Source organism: Lontra canadensis, unplaced genomic scaffold (genome assembly GCF_010015895.1).
Source record: "Lontra canadensis isolate GAN:19392208 unplaced genomic scaffold, GSC_riverotter_1.0 scaffold16, whole genome shotgun sequence".
In the NCBI taxonomy this organism is placed as follows: Eukaryota; Metazoa; Chordata; class Mammalia; order Carnivora; family Mustelidae; genus Lontra; species Lontra canadensis.
Genome location: NW_022631010.1, coordinates 22,217,054 through 22,231,478, shown reverse-complemented (window position 1 = coordinate 22,231,478; position 14,425 = coordinate 22,217,054).

Here is a 14,425-nt window from a genome sequence, read left to right as displayed (position 1 = left end):
ATGTTCTTTCAGGTCCCAGGTCTTTCACAGATTGATCTCCCATCTAGGAAACCCTTTCCACACTTCTATTTCAAGGCTCAGGTAGAGATACCTCTCTTGAAGTCTTCGTCAAGTCCTCTGAAGAGAATTGTTCAACTTTCTTCATTGCTACCATTAGTACATTTTTCATAGTGGCAATTATACTATAATTTTTTTTTCTCACTTATCCACCACCCTGGCAATCAGCTTATACAAACTTGGTGAGATATTCTTTGTTTCTGCACCAGAATTTTTTTTCTTCCTCAATAGGTATTTGAATGAATGATGAGGGAGTTAAGATCCCATTATGAGGTTACGTTCTCCTCAATATGATCATCTGGCAAGGAGGAAAACAGGGGGAACTGTCAGTCTTCAAAGGTGGAAAGACCAAACCAGACACTCTTTAAACAGAAAGCAGGAGTCACAGTCAATAGCACAAATTACACGAGTTGTGCCATGAATAGTACATTGAGAGGAAACACTGTTCAATGTTAACGGCTGCACAGAAAGGGCAGCGATGCTAACTTGGCTAGATTTCAAGTTCCCTCCTGCTGCCACACCCAAAGCTTTCAAACAGAGGAACTCTGCATCAGTGAGAAAGTCTTGGAGACCAAGATATTTTTGTAAGAAAAAAAATGAAAAGTTACTTAAAAATACCCTGGATCAAATGTTTCTGAAACAATTTGGTGCACAGGAATCCCCTGGAGCTCCTGTTAAAAATGCAGACTGATTTGGTAGGTTTGGCTGGGGCATGACCTTCTGCATTTTCTAATAAGCCCTCAGGTGAGGCTGGTGCTCCTGGTCTACAAACTATCCTTCTTAAGGAGCATTTGTGGCACAAGGATAGATATCCTGTTTTACTCCAAAGTCCAGGTGGGACTTGTCTTATATTTAACCAGCATGCCCTTGTTACCGTTCCTTGTTGTAACCTAATCTTGATGGTGCTAATTATATAAAACATTACTGAAAATTCAACTGGAAAATATCTATGATTTTAGAAATCTTTATATTCTCTTATCTAGACTCTGGTAATGCCATTGAAAGAAAATTCATTCAGGTAGAAATTGCAGTATTTTCTATAAAATAAATGTAAAAATTTGTTAAGATATACAGATAAAATAAACTATACACCTCATGATAGTAGTATATATGTGTGTGTATACATATGTACATACATATATACATATATATACATATATATATATGTTTCAGAAAAGAAAAGAAAAAAGCTATTTCTAATAATGTAAATAGCACATTTGACCCTGTTGCCCATGGGACAGTGTCTTACTAGCCCCAAAAAACTTTCCTTCCCTGAGTGCCTTAAAGGTATCACTGTTCCAAGTTTAATTCCCCCTAAAAGAAAAAAACAAAAAGCAGGAAAAAACCCTAAAATGATCATTTTATCATAATTAAATCATAGCCATTGCTTAAGTTTGTATTAAAAGAATAATTTCTCATATGCCAGGTTCCCCACATTTCTGCTTTTCACCTTCTACTTTCCCTTCCCATTATCATCATTATTAGTCTCCGGACAAGGACCAGTGTCAGGAAGAAAGATGAATGTCCAGAAGGATAAGACCATGAACATACAGTGGAATAACAAAATGAAATTGCTGTCAAGAATTTCTTGAAACTAGTAGCTAAAAATAAGTTAGCTATTAGTTAGCTAAAAATAAGCAGTTTGAAATTCCATGCCCTTCACCCCACACATTGGAAGATACAGTAAAAAAATGAATGTATGATATACAAGAATATTTGACTAATAAAAGCAGCTTTAAAAAACAAAAAAAAAATGACCTTTTTCCTTTTTTTTCCCCCCACTCTACAATAAGTTTTGGCAAGTTACTCTTGGGTCATAAGATTCTTTATGCTTTCTCTGCAACCACCTTTTTAAAAAATGTAGAAATCCCAAAATTGATCAAAATCTATTTCTTGGTATTGATAACACATCCCTATTTTACCATAACAAAACCCCATCCTAGGTTTATCTAGGCTAACAGTCTAACAGTGAGAAAGATGAAGGAAAAACATGTATACCCAGATCTCCTGAATAAGTATATTTCCTGGCAGCTCATCAACTGCCTCCTCCATCTGAGGCAGCATGAGGTTTGGTTTTGTTTTCATTTTCTTGTTTTAACTTTCCCCTGGGTCAGTAACATATACTTGTCTTACTTCATTTGTTCTCATTTGAGAACCGTGAATATGTAAGAACATCTCCTGAGAAAAGTCATGGGAGGTAAACTTCTGTCAGATGTGGGGGCTTAAAATGGCACAGACTCCTTGCTTTGCCTTGAGACTTTTCCATCAGCAGCCTTGTGCCCATGGTGTTGTCTCACCATCCCTCTCAATGCAGGCACCACCTCCCCACAGGGGCCTTTCTGGGCCTTCTTTCTACTTTTTCTGGGCACCACCTTACCACTGCTCTGATGCTTTCTCTACCACCTGTTCTGTCATCTTCCCAGCCCTTGCCTGTCGCTGAAGTCATCTTCACCTTCACTCATTTAAAGGCGGTATTCCCTCCACCAGAGCGTCAGCCCCATGAGAGAAAGAACACTTCTGTCTTTTCTCTGAAGCATCCCCAGCACCAAGAGCATGGCTGGCACACAGCATGTGCTCAAATAAATACTCAGGAGAAGAATTATGCAGGCTTTTCATTCATACAACTTATTTGAGCATTACAAGTATCCTAATGTTTGCTATGGTCCTCTGTTCACGTTAACATAAGATGGACCTGGTCTTTCCCTACAGGTCATTGATTTAACGATATTTACATGAAATTACGTTAAAATGTGTGGGCACTTTTTTAAACCCTAAACTTCGTAAAGAAAATGCAAACAAAAAGAATAAAAGCTGTATAGCTTAGAAGACGTAATTTTTCAAGATTTGACACATAAACAAACTATAAATGTATTTAGTTATGATCTTTCTTATAAATTCTTCACACCACACATCTGCATGGATGAAAATGCTACACAGACTACACTAAAGACTATTTCTGATTATATATATGAAAAGCAGTATGTGGCTGATCACATACTGACAATCACTCACAGGAGTTCTCTCCTACATTTCCACTTCAGACTTCCTCTAGAACATGTCAGCTCTGTATCTCATAGCTCATAACTCTACAGGGTATCTTTTATCTTGTTTGACTACGTGTTCATGCTGACACACACTCAAATGCACTTATAAACACACAATGGGCACATGCACATCAAACCCCATTTACTGAAAAATACCTACACATTTGATACCAAGCTTGGCACCTGCAATGCAGAAATAAAATAAGTACTGACGAACTACTTCATTCTTCATTCTTAGGGTTTCATGATTAGTGGGCAAGAGAGATGATAAAGAAAGCATCATTCCAGAGGAAATAAAAGCCTGACAGAAGTTTCCCTGAGGAGCTGTGGAGCGGAGGGGAAAGCACCTCATCTCAGTAGAAGCTTCACAGAATGGTTCCAGGAAAAAAGGACTCCTGAGTCTCCACAGGAGTTTTATAATTTATAATTATAATTATAACTTATAATTATAATTCTTAAAGAATTAATTAAATTAGCCTAGTGGAGAACAGGAACAAAAGGAAGAGCATGTGTGAAGTCCAAGAGGCAAAGACAGCGTGGTACCTGAAGGGAACAGCAGCAGCAAGAGAGCCCACTTGGCTGGCAGGTAGGTGAGGAGGGGAGGAGAAGGGCCTGGAGAGGCAGGAGAGGCCATGATCTCAGGGAGCACTGTGCAGTCACTGAACAGGTTCCAGCTAGAGAGGAAATTAAGATGGCTGAGAGGAGAGGCAGAGATATCAAGGAAGAAGCAATGGTAGCATTTCAGACAAGGAATGAAGTGGCCTGGACAAAGGTCAGCAAAATTAAGAGAAGCACATAATAGCGATATTCAGAACCTGTCAAGACCGTGATTAGAGTACTTGCGGTAAATGGAAGACTCAGGAATGACTTCCCAGTGGCTCAGCAGATGGCCACACTTTTATCTAAGATATCAAATCCAGAAGAAATCTCAGAACTGAAGCATGTCAAGTTCGGTTCTGGACATTCTGGAACTGAAGGTGTCAATGGACTTCTTTGAGGAGATAGTCTATTCAATTCAATACATGGCCCTGGAGGGCAGAAGCAGGATTTGGAGAGTAATAGAATATAGGAGGCAGCTGAAGATGTGTGTGTATAAGATCCCTCTGAGGGGCACCTGGGTGGCTCAGTGGGTTAAAGCCTCTGCCTTCGGCTCAGGTCATGATCCCAGTGTCATGGGATTGAGCCCCGCATCGGACTCTCTGCTCAGCGGGGAGCCTGCTTCCTCCTCTCTCTCTGCCTGCCTCTCTGCCTACTTGTGATCTCTGTCTGTCAAATAAAAAATAAAATCTTTAAAAAAAAAAAAAAAGATCCCTCTGAGAGGGCTTACAAGGAAATGAAATGAAACCCTAGAGATATTGGTGCACTGAAGTTCTCCAAAGATAATAAGGATGAAGTAGGAAGGGGCAGTTGGGTGTTCATTCAGTTAAGCATCTGCCTTTAGCTCAGGTCATGATCCCAGAGTCCTGGGATCCAGCCCAGAGTCAAGCTCCTTCCTCAGTAGGGAGTCTACTTCTCCCTCTCTCCTCTACTGCTTCCACTGCTTGTGCTCTCTCTCTCTCTCAAATAAAATCTTTAGGGGCGCCTGGGTAGCTCGGTTGGTTAAGTGTCTGCCTTCGGCTCAGGTCATGATTCCAGGGTCCTGGGATCAATCCCTACATCGGGTTCCCTGCTCAACAGGAAGCCTGCTTCTCCCTCTCCCACTCCCCCTGCTTATGTTCCCTCTCTCAGTGTGTCTCTGTCAATTAAATAAATAAATCCTTTATAAATCAATCAATAAATAATAAGATCTTTTTTAAAAAAGAAAAGGATGTAGAAGGAAGAGCAGAAGTTGGAGAAAGACATGCACAGGTCAAAGAAGTTTTGAATGTTCCAGGTGTTTGTACATTCATCTTGGAGATTAAAAATACTTATGACTACACGTACAGCTACTTAGAAAAAGTTTAAAAACTCTGGAAAATAAAGAAAACTGTTGCAAATGAAAATATAAGAAAAGTGACTTAAGTATTAAATCAAGTAAACTCAACATTAGCTGTTGCCTGAAGAACCCATAACCTTTGTCAGCCAGTCATGAAACACCAGGCAGGATCGATCAATCTATAAATTGTGCAGAGACAAAAAAAAAATGGCTCTTTGGAGGAAAAAATCAAGTAGGTCTTCCTTCCAATATACACTAATATGTGTGTTAGATGAATAATACACAAAAGGAAGTAAGGGTAAAAACCAGGTTATCTTTTAAGTTCCATTATAGTAAAAGGGAATCAGAAAAAGTAAAAGTAAGTCTGTCTTCTATGGAATATTTTAACAAGAACCCACACAAGCACTGTCCTACCAACAGAATGGACACTCACCATGCCCAAGAGATACAGATGAGGACACAGACAGGAGTATAGGACCCAGAGTGCTGTCTATACATTACAGGAAAACATCACAAGCAAAGAGAAAATCGCCAACTCTGTATCTGAGATAAGGACCAAGATCTCAGAAGTCAGGCTGCTTCTGACCCAATGAGCAAGGCTAGAGCCCAGAAAAGCAAGGCCTGGAGATGGGCTGGGAGGTTTCCAGACTGAAGAGAGAAAAATGGCCTCCATTCACATCTAAGTTTTATGGTTCTAACTCATACTTCCATTCACTGAAAAATTGATTGCAGACGTTAGTTTGGTATGTCTGAATAATGATCACTGCAGGCTGAGTTCTCTGGGATGGATACTGTGATGGAATTAGGAGTGCCCTCATTTACTGGAATGGAACATCTGTGGAAGGGAAATGAGGAAATGGGGGTAGGCAAGGAACCTCAGACCACCATACAGAGCTGAAAGTTCTGCCAGCTTAGCAAAGCTCCAGAGCAAAGACAACACATTAGAGGGGTCTGGCGGGCATAAAAATGGCTAGGTCCTCATACCACCACCTTGCTAAGTCACTGGCTGGAGATGAGAAGAGCTGACTATGGCTGGAGAGCTGAAGGCATTGACAACCTCGGGTCACCAGCTAACCCTGCTCCTTGCAGACCGGTAGCAAATTTTTTCTTGCAGGGCAATGTGAGCAGCACATCTCTCTGCCACAATCATCTTCCAATGACTAATTATAGTAGTTTCATCACATTAAGAGACTGAGTGCTTCTAAGAGCAATGCACCCTACTCCAGGGACACTATCTCTGCTGGCATTGTTTCCTGTTAATGGGCTCCTGTCTCACATTGACGGAAGCCTCGGCCTGGTGAATCCTTCCAGTCCTTTTCTTGCCTTGCAGCTCATGCTTCCTGAGAGATTAGCACAGCACTGACTCAGTATCCTAACTTTCTCGTGCATTCTCCACCAAGGGCACAGGGCATCCCAGCTGCATTCTGGGATCATCATTTGATCCCATCCTGTCATTGGATTTTAAAACATCATATAGAAGATGCTGACAGAATCACTCCACACATTCAGAAGAGATCTTATATAGAGTAGATGACTGCTTGCCATGCCGACTGTTCTTCACACCTTAGCTTTAATCAGGAAACCAATGTGGCACTGAATCATGTTTTTCAGCTTTCCAAAATACTTCTCCGTCTCCTTGACTTGGGCTTATTTTCTTAATATGCAACAAAGAAAAATGTCTTTTTAATATAAAGAAAACTAAAGAACACAGCAAGATGACCTGTATCTAGACACCTGGATGCTGTCAGTAGCCACTAGTAGTCTCCAGCTTGTTCTGAGGTCAGGCCTATCATCACCACCACTTCTGGATAAAAGTTTTCAGGTTTATAAAATGGATGGATTTTAAAGACACTCAAAATAAACTCAATACGGTTTGGCTGTGAAACATCATGCCCAAAGTCTGAGCGACTAAAACACTCCCGAATGGACAGACTCTTATACAACAACGCAAAGATTGAAATGTCATCCATGCTGATGCTTCTTTTTGTACCAAATATTGCAAGGACCACTGTGTACACGTTAAAGTCTCTGAAGTCAAAGTAAAGCCCCACACGACCATCTGTGTCAAATGTTAAGCCTGTCCCTCAGAAAGTCCCACATGAAGCCTACCTTTGCTGAGGCAAATACATTATCGCATTTCCACTGCAGCTGATACTCTAAGCTACACTACTGGGAATGCCACATAAGTGATTGACATCTTGTTTGTACTTTCACTAGAGAGTAAAATAAAAAAATTTTTTAAGAAAGCCACACAGTGTGAATAAATATTACTGTTCCAAGAAACACATGGCTCTCCTGAATGCTCAGTGCTCAGCTGCATCTATATGGTAATCCATTATAGCACACTTGAAATCAAAATTAGGTATTACTACTGATCGGCACATCAGGGAATCTGTCATTCTTTTAACTGATTATCCACAGTGCTTTTTTCTTCAGAACCTACTGCATGACCAGGAATACTGCGAAATGTAAGCTGCAATTTATACAAGATGCCCCAGTGTACTTTAAAACTGCTGATCTTTCTCTAATTTGTGTGGGAAACCTTTTTTCCCCACATTATTACCAAATGATTGCAACATATCCCAGTTGATTCACACTTGATTTCAATTCCACTTAGAAAGGTAGGATGATGAAGAATGAGGACAGAATCAAATCTTAACTCATGTGAGGTAATCTACCAAAACAATGGCCAATGAGACTTGTTCTGTCCAGAAGTAGGGAGCACGAGGTGCAACTCTCCCTGAAACTAGCTACATGACACAGGGTGTGAGGTAAAGGAAGTGATGACTAGGGGAAAAAAATAGGGAGTTTGGTTTAAAAGAACAGTAAGTCATAGTCACTGGATCTTTTGAATAATTAAAGGTCAGAAACATTCTGACAACTGGGCAGCTAGATTGAAAAGGAGCACTAGGAGTACCTGGGCCACAAGGACAGTCTGGTTTCAGACAGACTCCCAGAAGCATCCATGCTTCCAGGCAAACGGATAGACAGGGCATCTTGTTCTTCAGCTATCATGGGCCTAGCTATGCCTCTCTTACTAACAATGACTCAACCATCCAGTGTGGACAAAATATCTGCATTGAACTCTGGATGTTAACACTTGTTTGACAACCTAAAATTTTAGAGAAATGAGCTAACAGAAGGAACCGCATGATGTTAAGTATAAGATGACTACATTTTTAGCTAAAAAGGGTATACTTCTCTTCATATATGGCAGTCCCATCCAGAACAGTACATTATCTATCTGATCACTAGCCATGCTGTTCCTGAGCAAGGAAAGCACAGCTCCATCTTGTTACATCCTCTCTAGTCTTTAAGACCCAACTGAACCATTACCTCTTCAGAAGGGCCCACTTCAACCACACCTTTCACCACACTCCTCCCCAGCATGCTTCTCTCAACTAGAGGGACACAGGGCCTACCCCACTGCTAGGTGCTGGATTTCTTGAGAGAAGGAACTCTCTGTTAGCTATCCTGTATCCCCAGTCTCAAGAACATTGCCTGGCACATCATAATCCTAATAAGTACTTCATGCACAAAGAGAGGAATGAGTAAGAAATGAAAAAGAGGAAGACAACAGGAATTCTAAGTTTAGTTCACGTGTATAGGCAGACACACAGGAAATGCCTCATTTGAAGGAAGGTGCCCACACTCTAACATGGTGGAAACACAAAACCTGGCTAGTAGGTACTTGATAAAGATAACTGAGTATGGAATTGTGCTTCCAAACATTACAGTAAACCTTAATGCTTGATTACATCATCACTTGAGAGGCAATACTTTTCTCATTTAAGGTAAAAATGAATGAAGGAAAATATTTCAAAAGAGAGACTAAAATACAGGACAAAGACACCTAAAGGAAACATGGAACGTAATAAAAATGGAGGGACACCTAATTTCTCTCTCCTGTATTTTAGAGATCAACCAATATTAAAATGTTGAAAAACACATTAAGCAATTAAAACTCAGAAAGGGTAAAGGATCCCATCTACAACCAAAACACTTACAGAAATTACTGCCCAAAGCACACAACATTGCAAGGAGTCATGGGTTGGGGGGATGGGGAAGTAGTGCTCCTCCAATGAAAGCAGAACATACCTAGAATATGTAGCAAAGGAGGGGACCATCCTAGACAAAAATGGAGATTCCACCTTCTGAAAGAGATTTGCTGAAATAGGGTAATTTATTTTAGAATTTCTGAGTCATGTTCTTAAAAGATTCAAGAGGACACTGAATCTTTTTTAAGATCTAGGAAAATAAAGAAAATGGTGATGCACAAATAAGTCAGATGCTGAAATCAGAAAATATTACATGGATATGAAACACAGAAACTATGAATCTAGGATCTGCCACGGAGTCCTCCACTGTAATCCTGTGCACCAAAAGACTTCCCTGGAACTAAGTAGGTTGAACAGAGATAAATATCTACCTAGAGCATGTTTAAAGTTGTAAATTTTTTATCTAACCAAAAACCCTTACACAAATCTACAAAAGCAGAATATCTATGAAAGAACAAAAATCAGGCTCATAGTCTTTTTCTCTGGAACATTAAGCTCCAGAAGACAGTGTGGTCAATGGCTCACTATAGGCCAAGCCAAGTAGAATGGACAGCAGATTATACCACCCATATGGAGATGAGAAGTCCCAATGTAGACTAGGTGCTTATGTAAGAATTCAATACATCATAAAATTAGCTAGAGTGAACTACAGCTATTTTAAAAAGCAAACAAAATTTAGAATTTTAAGGGAGAAAAGATTATGATTCAGATAGTATATAGTCAGATATATTTGTTTGAAGCTAAAAGAAAGATATTCTAGAGCTGGAGCTATACCAGCCACCTATCTCCTTTCCTCAACATATGAAGCAAATTCATATTCAGGCAAATACAGACATTACTTAATTCAAAACCAAAAGTGCAGGGGCATAAACACTGTAACAGTAAGCTATACCTAGAGGAGTTACTATGGTTATAAAAACTAGAGTAAATCCTCAAAATGATTAACCTAAGAAAAATAACATTCTACAAATATTTACTAAAACAATCTGGATACAAAATACTTAAAATAGCTGAGATGTGAGAAGTACAAAATATATGGGATTAAAGTAAAGTTATCAAAACTGCTTTACTCTTGATATGAACAATTAGAAGAAAAAAGTTTTGAAGAGTATTTTGTTAGTTTAATTACTAGTAGTGCAGGGGGGTGATAGGGAAGGGAGAGAAAACTGCATGGGAAGAAATCAGAGAAGGAGACAAACCATGAAAGACTCTTGACTCTGGGAAACATACTGAGGGTTATGGAAAGGGACAGGGGTGAGGGGATGGGGCAACTGGGTGATGGGCATTAAGGAGGGCATGTGATGTGATGAACACTGGGTTTCATATGCAGCTAATGAATCACTGAACACTACATCAAAAACTAATGATGTACTATATACTGTCTCTTCAAATTTAAATTAAAAATAAATAAACTTGCATTCAAAAATATTAATTAAGATTATTAATGGAATGATGGAAAATAGAAAGTATATTTTCCAAATCACAAGGTATATTCCATAAAATGAAAGTGACCCCTCCCTCAAAAGTCAAAAGTAGAAGAATGTTGATTATCACACACAAAAAATCATATCTACAAATAGGTTAAGTTCCTCTACCAAAGACCAAGTCAATCCAAACTGGCCTTCGAACACAGAAAGATTAACAATAAAGTACAGAAAATGACATATCAGGTGTGCATTGGCACAAACACACAGCAAAGTAGTATCAACATCAAGTGAAAAGACTTTAAGGGGGACAGAGGGAATCATTTAAAATAGATTAAAAATGTAATTCACAATTTAGTGATAATATGAACCTTTAGGCAACCAATAACACAGGATGAAAATAAAACAAAAAAGTATATGAAGATAAAAGAAATACAGTAACTGAGGGGAAATACATTTATCACAGGAGATTTTAATGCACTCTATTCCTGACAGATAAAAAAGACCGTACAATATACAATATATTTGAACACAATTAATAGTGGCTTAATATATACGTAGAGAAACAAATTTCAATCCACAGATTCTAACATTCATGAAAATTCACCAGGAGTTATTTTTCTATGAGGGAATATTATTTTCCAAGAGGGAATAAACCCTCAAAATAGGAGTTGCACAAGTCACGAGTAAACTCAACACACTTCATGTCCACCTTTGAGTTTAAAATAAAAAAACTTTCAAGTACTTGAGGGATTTTAAAACATTCTTGTGAGCAATAATCAAGTTAAAAAAAAACCCCTATAATTACAGACTAAGGATTATCAACAACGTGAATGCTGTAGAACAAAAATTGGTTAAAGCTGAAAAAGAGACAAATCTGAAGAGCTTAATTTTCTGTAACACCAGTATGAAATACAGAAAAATAAGTGTAAACTGAAAAGGCTTATAAAAGGTTTATTTTAAGGAAGAAATCAATATCTAAGAAAAGTAAATTTCGTAACAGCAAAACCCTCTGAGTATGGCAAATCACTAAGCTATAGATGGGGATTTGAATTGGTAGGAGTATAGGTAAATAAAACAAATTTCCTCTAAATCAACTGTTTATTTGACTCATTAATAAGTAATTCTAAGTGCTTTTTTTGTGCCAGGTCCATAGGAGGGATCAGAGATAAAACAACATAGGAAACTGCTCCTGCTCTAAAAATGACAGCCCGAACGGGAAAGGCAAGAGCATCAGGGATGTCAGTACATGCACAAGGAAGTGAGTACAGACAAGGCACACTTCCAAAGGGAGTTCACCTTTGAACTGAATCCTGAAGAATACAAAGGAGTAAGCCAGGTGACATTTTAGGCAGACTAAGCAGTAGCAGGAAAAACACAAACAAACAAAAAACCCTGCTGCTTTGTTGCCAGTAGGAGCAAAGGTAAAGTGGGTGACAAGGGATGGAGATGCAGGCAGAGACCAGATCAGGAAGGGCCTTGAACATCTTGGCAGGGAGTTTAGTCTTCATCTTAAAGGCCAAAGGAATCAGAGTTACATTATACAAAGAGCATTCCAGGTGGGGAGGGAGACAGAAGAGGCAGAAGATCAAAGAACAAAAGACTAGTTAGTTAGCAGGATACTCCAGTAGGAAGCAAGACTGAACAAAGGCTGAGGCAGTGAGAAAAAGAGGGTTTTCAAGAGCACCAGCATGAGATGTACAGGACCATGGAGTGGAGAAAGTACTATCAATACTGATCAAAACAGACAGATACAGATAGGATACCATTTCATCATACTAAAAATCCAATATCCAAAAACATGGTACTGTAGGCCCTTGACAGACTGTAAGAGGTTATTTTTTCACTTTGATATCATGCAAAAGTCTAATATCTTTTTAACGAAAATCAAATTGCGCTAGACTCCTTATTTTTAATGAGCAACAATCCAGAGACCTTCACAGATCCCCATTACTAGTAGCAAATAATTCTACCCACAGTATATAGTTTTGTTCTGAACAAAGTTCTAACTAAGATAAATTTAAGAGGAGTCATCTTTACACACAAGGATCTTACACATGGGAAATCTCTGTCATAAGCAAACATGCCATACTTTTCTTCATTTCATACATGCTTCTACGTTCTGGCTAAAAACGGTATTTTTGGGGCCTCTTCAATTTTGATATGACCGCAACCAGTTAGTGGTCTTTTCTGTGCTGCTTTGCTTGCTTGCTTGCTTGCTTTCTTTCTTTCTTTCTTTCTTTTTCTTTTTTTCTTTTTTTACAAAACAAATGAATCACTTCCAGAGAGTTTCCAACTAAGTAATAAGTAGAGAATTAATACAGGCTCAGTGAGATGCCACCTAAGGACCTATTTTATATTTTTATATTTTAGCAAGAGGCTTTCATTGAGGTTAAACAAAAACCTTGTTGTTTAACCCTTAATCTGTCCCTGCTCCCCTTCCCCCAGGAGATTCACTTAAAAACAAGTCCCAGAAACCAACTCCAGGTAACAAAGCACAGATACAAGGGTGGGTCAGGCCAGGTAGAGACATCTGATCAGGATCAGTGGGGGGTTGCATACAGTCTCCCTAGCTACCAAGGAGTATGGGCCCCGCCCTTTGGGAGCCTTTTTGGCGCCAATCCTAATCAAGGTGTTATAGGCTGGTTCAAATGTCTACTAGGGTAAATTGTAATTCAGTTGGTCACCTAGCATCACTGTGGAGTTTCCTGTGTGTGTTACAATCTCACTGGTCACCTGTGCGTGGCCAGGCCCGACCGCATGGCCTTTGCCCTTAAAAGCTAGTCAGTGAGCGGCACCTGGGTGGCTCAGTGGGTTAAAGCCTCTGCCTTTGGCTCGGGTCATGGTCCCAGGGTCCTGGGATCAAGCCCCGCATGGGGCTCTCTGCTGGGCAGGGAGCCTGCTTCCTCCTCTCTCTCTCTGCCTGCCTCCCTGCCTGCTTGTGGTCTCTGTCTGTCAAATAAATAGATAAAATCTTAAAAAAAAGCTAGTCAGTGAAACAGAGAAGAGTTGCCCTCTCTTGTAAGAGGTGCGTCCCCGAAGGTTCGGTTAGATTCTTGATGCTTGGCACGAAATAAAGCTTTGCTTGATCTTCCCTTTATATCAGTCTCGTTCCTTTAATCACGGACCCATTATTGGGGCATAACACCATCTTGTGGTTCTCATCATCCCAGAAACTTAGAGGATTTAAATGCTTCCCTCAACACAATTAGAAAGTGTTGCAGAGGGGCACCTGGGTGGCTCAGACAGTTAAGGAAGTCTCTGCCTTTTGTTCAAGTCATGATCCCGAGGTCCTGGGGTCCAGCCTCATATGGAGTTCCCTACTCAGCTGAAAGACTGCTTGTCCCTCTGCCTCTGCTTCTCCATGTGCCTCATGTTATTTCTCTGCCTCTCTTTCTCTCTCTAATAAGTAAATAAAACATTTTTTTAAAAGAAGACAAAGTGTCACAGACCTGCAATCCACTCAGGGCAGGCCACTGTCACATTCACTCAGCGAATGCCCAAATTCTGCAAGAACAGCTAGTGCACTGCATGCACACTTCAAGCCAGACTCTCCTTCCAATCTGGCCAGTGTCACAAGCACATCAAACACTAGATGTCGCTCTGAAACAGACACCACACTACACATCCAAACAAAACAAGCCAGAGAAAATTTATAGCATATATTGGTAAAATTCTATCTGGAATTTATTAAAAAGAAGCCAACTCATCCAAATCATGTGAACACACTAATCCAAATCAATTTAAAGAAAGAGAAAAAGCTCTTTACAACTCTCATGCTCTTCTAAGAATAAATACAACATGCTACTGTGAATTTTCCCCATACATAGCCCTGATGACATTTCTACTATCTACCCTTAAAGGGTTCTTGGAAGCATTTGCTAGTGCTGCCTTCCAGAGGGCCTGTTGTGAGAGTGTCAGTTACTA